Raw genomic sequence first — 6405 nt, 5'->3', positions numbered from 1 at the left:
ATCTATCATCAAGACTGACTATGAGTTACTTCAAAAAAATGCATCAAAATCAAATGCTTATATAGAATACATAATGTGATGAACCCAAATTATTTACTTTGTGCTTCATCAATATGAGTTATAACATTCAACATGTCGTGGGGCTCTCATTTTGAGATCATTAGGCTCTTCCAGCTAAAAAAAATAAAAATAAATTGCTACCTATAGAAAAATTACGTGAAAATATATGAGTTGATAGCTCAGTGAGTAGAGAAGTTCAAAAACAAATATACTTTTTCTATTTTACATTTTTATCAAAAATGGAATTCATATTATTGAGTAATTTACAAGATAATATATTATTATTATAGCCAAACATGAGACATCCAAATAATGTCATAAAATATCATGTCAAAGTTAAGATATAAACATTAAATGATATTTGTATTATAATCTCATCATATCAAATATACTGAAAAATCCACAAAAATGTACCATGTGACTGAAATCTGTAATCTGCCCCTCGAGCTAAGAACTTTCTCCATGGGCCTTTGGCCCCCTCCGTGAACGAAAGCCCAACTCAAAGGCCTCTCATAATCAATTCTAGAACACGATCAAGGTCGCTCTGTGAACTATATGTACACGATCAAGACCATTGTCCGGTTACGACCCCTCCGTATAGAATAGAACACGGCCAAGGCCCCTCTCTGAACTAGAAGAAGCATATAATCATGAGTATTGTTCTGGCTGATCTTAATATCACATGTCTTACATACCAAGTCACAAATGTGCCATAAATAATCTTTGAGATTCTACATGTATCATAATAATCGAACACATAATTGCACATACTCTAATAGTATACTTAATTTATAAATATTTTTAAAATATTTATATTTTTCCACTCACAAAACTATGTTCGCCAAAATCAACTCGATTGGTAAGATGTCTCGATATCCATATCGCCGCCGGAAATATGATATAATTTTTAAATTAACAATTAACTATTTTAAGTAATCTCAATAATTAAACAAGCGATACCCATACTTAATCATTTTACGTTTGAATGATTTCTAAAGTCTCTTTAATCACTAAAACTAGTTTTTCTTTCATTTTACTCTATTTCATAGCCTATTATGCTTAACCCCTTCAATAAAATTTAATTTTATCTAACAATCTAACAACTATAAAATTAAACACAACATGACAATAAGTAATTTTTTACTTACCTTTCAAAATTGAGGAATTTAAGTCTAATAGTATAGACCATTAATTTTCTAACAACTTGGCAAGATTTGCAATGCGGAGATTTTTAAAACAGACTAAAAAAATTAGAATTAGCATGTTCCGTCGGCTTATAAAAATCTTTGCATACAAATCAAGTTTTGAATTCTTAAAGATTGTAGATTTAAGTCTATTTATGGTTATCCGGTTCATTCCAGGAGCATAGATATTCAAGTAGACATTCACCAGAGTCTATAAAAGCAGGTCATAAATTCATATAAATTTAAGAAATGTCAAAATATATGACATTGAAATATCAGATAATCTGGAAATTTGTGACTTCTTCGTTGAAGAAAATTCTAAAAATAAATTAATTATTCAAAATAATCAATGGGGATACATTTCTTGTTTCAAATACTACTCTGTTACACCATGCAAACATAATTTTCTTCTCTTAGCTAGAAAATAAAAATTGGAAAGACAACGTAAGTGAACAAAATAATGTTGAGAAACTTGTTCACGACAGCAAATTTAATCGGACCATTCGCTAACATACAATCATTATAGCAGGAATTTCAAACCTGATGGTCATATTAATATTCATTGTAATTTCAAAGTAAGCATGCTCCTTCCGGATACTATAAATTGAACCCGTTCTACGCTCTAATACACAAATTAATCAGCTTTACGTTAAATATTGATGAAGACTCCAATTATATTTTCCTTTTTATTTGCCTTTCCAGTTATTTTTTCGTGTTCATGGGCAGTTTCTTCTGATGGACACGGTGATTTTCTTCAGTGTATGTCCCTTCGATCAGACAATAACGCTTCCATTTCCAATATTATTTATACCCCAAACAACCCTTCATACTTATCCATCCTAAATTTCTCCATAAAAAACCTTCGGTTCATGTCAGACACGACGCCTAAGCCATTAGTCATTGTTACCCCTACGCTTGAATCCCAGATTCGGTCTGTTGTATATTGCGCCAGAGAAAATGGCTTGCAAATACGGGTTCGAAGTGGTGGTCATGACGATGAAGGACTTTCTTATACATCAGAAGTCCCTTTTGTCATCCTTGATCTTATCAACCTACGGCAAATAAGCGTTGATGTTAAGAACAAAACTGCATGGGTTCAAGCTGGTTCAACAATCGGCGACTATACTATAGAATTGCAGAGAACAGTCAAACCCTAGGTTTTCCTGCTGGTGTTTGCCCTACTGTTGGAGTTGGTGGACATTTCAGTGGAGGAGGGTATGGACCATTATTAAGAAAATATGGGCTTGCAGCAGATAATATAATTGATGCGCGCATGGTTGATGTCAATGGAAGAATTCTCGACAGAAAATCCATTGGTGAAGATCTCTTCTGGGCCATAAGAGGAGGTGGAGGTGCAAGTTTTGGAGTCATTCTTGCTTGGAAGATACAATTGGTGGATGTTCCAGAAAAAGTCTCTGTGTTTTCAATTAACCGAACCTTGGATCAAAATGCAACAAATATTGTACACTGATGGCAATATGTCACACACAAATTCAACAAAGATTCGCTTGTTATGATCCATATACAAAGGGTAAATTCAAGCCAAGATGGCGAGAGAACAATACAGGCTACATTTGAGAATGAGAGCCACATGACATGTTGAGTGTTATAACTCATATTGATGAAGCATGAAATAAATAATTTGGGCCCATCACATTATGTTTTACATAAGCATTTCATTTTAATGAATTTTTTTTATAGTAACTCGTAGTCAGCCTTGGTGATAGATTTGACATCTAGTCAGCATCTATCATCGGTGCTCGTCATGTTTCGGGTCCACTAGGATGATTCAGGACGGGTCTTATCATCAACGGAGAGCAACTCCACATACATTCCTCCCTTCACATTTGGGACAAACGATCGGCATCTCGTGGCCATTCCCAGCAATGGTAGTTGAGGTCATGAACACTCCAACAATCAAGTTAGTAGATTATGATCTGTACAATTGATTTCGGTTGCAAAGACCGTCGGACCTTTTTAAATTGTCTCAAAGGGGAAGAAGAAATGGTGGTTACTTGGATTGTGAAGTTATGTTGCCTTACAAAGATTTAGATCATAGGTATTTATAAAGAAAATGATGGAAGGAGAATCGTTGGAAGGAGAATCGTTGGATAGAGAACACGTGGTTTCATCTACTGGTTTGAAGTGTCTCTTCATCAACGTCCATCTATCATTCCATAGATGGGCAAGCATTTAATGCTTCTAGTTTGGACTCAATACATTGGTATCCATTGCAGAGATGTCACATCCATCATTCATAAGATTATTTTAGATAAATCCTTGCCTAAATATTCATATCTTATGCCCAAGCTTCTAGGCGTTGCGGCTCAAAATTTGTTTGCTTTGGGATGGAAACTATCCACCTGGATTCTGGCTCACTTTATATTGGTGTGTTAGGCACTTTGCCACCTCGAATTGTGGCCTGTGTTCGATTAGTTGGCAGCTAGTGGCAGGGGGTGTAACATGCACCTTCAATTTCTTCAGACTCCATATTTTTCTCCTTCACATGGCTCTGTTGTGATTCGATTAAATTCCACGACTCTATGTTGACCAATTGCAGAATCATAATAGAAAATTATTAATTTCAATAGACATATTCAACAAGGTAGTCGATTTATTGCTTCGCAAAAGATGTTGATGAATTATGAATATAGTCACAAATTAGAATCCAAAAGTGTGAAATAAAGATTTGGTTCAAGTTTTAGATGATATGGCAATTCATGAAGACATATAATTGGAGTATTGAAAACATGAAAGACATGTCTTTTATCAAAGCTGAAATTATTAAGTGCACACACAATACATTAGTAGTTTACTATACACCTTGTCCAAGTAGCCCATATGCTTTCGTGTCGCACTTGTTGGGAAATCATTAATTTGCCACATATGTAATTACTTGTGTATGATGGCTACTTTAAAGTTTAGCCCAAAATTAAAGTGATCTAATAAAGAATTTAATAATTGGACTTGGGGCATCTAAATAAAGTGTGGACCGAATTATATGCGAAAAGACCAAATTCCTTTAGAATTGTATTTCATGATGAGCGAAATATATATAGAAACTATATATATATGGTTATGGTCCCTAATTCATATGCAACTTCTCATTCTTTGTGTCATCCCATCAACACATGATACAAAAGACGGCACATTGAAGATGAAGATCCAAAACCCACATAATGGAAATCAATAATCAAGAAGAGTATTCAAGAATTCAAAAATTCATAATCAAGAATCAAGATTAAAGATCCATAAAACAAGATTCAAAGATTATAATTATAACTCAAGATTCATTATTCGAGGTACAAATCAATAGATCAAGGTATGTTCTGCATTGATGATTTTTCTTGGTGATTTGACAAAGAGATCTTGGCAATCATATAAAGTTTGTGAATTTTAAAATTTATAAATATTCAACAAGTGGTATCAGATCCAATTCTTTTATACATATTTTCTAACCACAAATTTTGCAACAAATTTTAAAAATGTGTCTTGCTAAACCATTTATTGCAACAAATTTCCGTATGTCGCAAAAAGATTTGTCACGAAATCACAATTTGGTTGTAATACCTCTCTTTCTTTGGTCTTAAGCATTTAATGCTATAGTTTATCTTCTCAATCGACTTCGTACATCTTTACTTGATAATAAATCGCCATTTGAATGTCTGTGTAGTAACTTGCCAAATTATTCCAAATTGAAAGTTTTTGGATGCCTTTGTTATCGATCTCTTTGACCTTATACTTATCACAATTTTCTTGGATTTTTTAAATGTTCTCAATTCTTATATCTGTTACAAAGCTGTAAACCAGAAAATCTATTTTCCCAACATGTTCATTTTATTGAAAATCATTTTCCCTCTTTGTCGCACTTAAATGAGCATGACAAAATAAATAATTTTACTCTTTCAATAAGGGCATCAAACTTTCTTTTCAATAATTCACTTCAATTTGAAAACACTCCTCAAAACAAGTCGCCAAGTTCGTCCTGACTTATCTTATCACATGATACTGTCCGATTTATTCTCTTCCGCAGAATACAAATGACCATCATAGATCACCTCCAAACTTAAATTCTATTACAAGACCCGACTCTTTAACGAATCAACTCCCATCTCATCGGCAATTGGTAACTTCTCCATCCAACTATCCTAGTGATGACATTTTACTGGATCTCAACTTGGCATCTTTTCCAAAATGATGCATCTCTTGCTCCGTCTAAGAGTACTAGTGCCTCAAAGTTAGACTGCACTTCGTCTTATCTCTCACCTAAACATCATAATGTCGAAGACCCACCAAACCATCATTCCATCAATACACGTTCCAAGAACAATATTTTCAAAAAACTAACCAAATTCTCCTTTTTCATACATAAACATCCCCCCTCTCAAACCCTCGAACCTACCTCTGTTTCAGAATCCCTACTTCTCCATCCAACTGTCCAAGTGATGACATTCTACTGGATTTCAACTTTGCATCTTTTCCGAAATGATGCATCTCTTGCTCCGTCTAAGAGTACTACTGCCTCAAAGTTAGACTGAACTTCGTCTTATCTCTCACCTAAACATCATAATGTCGAAGACCCACCAAACCCTCATTCCATGAATACGCGTTCCAAGAACAATATTTTCAAACAACTAACCAAATTCTCCTTTGTCATACATAAACATCCCCCCTCTCAAACCCTCGAACCTACCTCTGTATCACAATCCTTCACCAATCCCAAATTGAAAGAACTCATATTTATATATGTCTCAACTCACTGGTTTGTTACAGCACTCGAACCCATCATGTCTATCGGCTTCATCGTTCACTTTATGGCCTTAAGCAAGCGTCTTGCTCTTCTTATCAGGAGACTAATGATTCTTATTTTCTCTCTTGATTTTTCTAATTCTAAGAGTGACACTTTTCTATTCATATATTATAATACTAAACTCACCGTGTACCAGCTTGTATATATTGATGAATTATTAATTACATGAAATTCTTCCATCGTCAGTAGATCAATAATTTAGTCTCTCTACATCTGATTCTCCATCAAAGATCTTGGTCCTCTTCACTATTTTTTGGGTGAAGTCATTTCAAATGATCGTGAATTATTTCTATCACAAACAAAATAAATATATCCATGATCTTCTCAAGCGCTTTAATTTAGAGGGGTTAA

General features: G+C 34.2%; 1 pseudogene; it reads left to right on the top strand.

The window, feature by feature from the left end:
* Positions 1-1848: 1848 nt before the first annotated feature.
* Positions 1849-2847, top strand: LOC111382899 (annotated as a pseudogene).
* Positions 2848-6405: the final 3558 nt, after the last annotated feature.

Source organism: Olea europaea, unplaced genomic scaffold (assembly GCF_002742605.1).
Source record: "Olea europaea var. sylvestris unplaced genomic scaffold, O_europaea_v1 scaffold2574, whole genome shotgun sequence".
Taxonomy (NCBI): domain Eukaryota; kingdom Viridiplantae; phylum Streptophyta; class Magnoliopsida; order Lamiales; family Oleaceae; genus Olea; species Olea europaea.
Note: the sequence above shows the minus strand (reverse complement) of the source record. Positions and strands in the feature narration are given on the sequence as shown.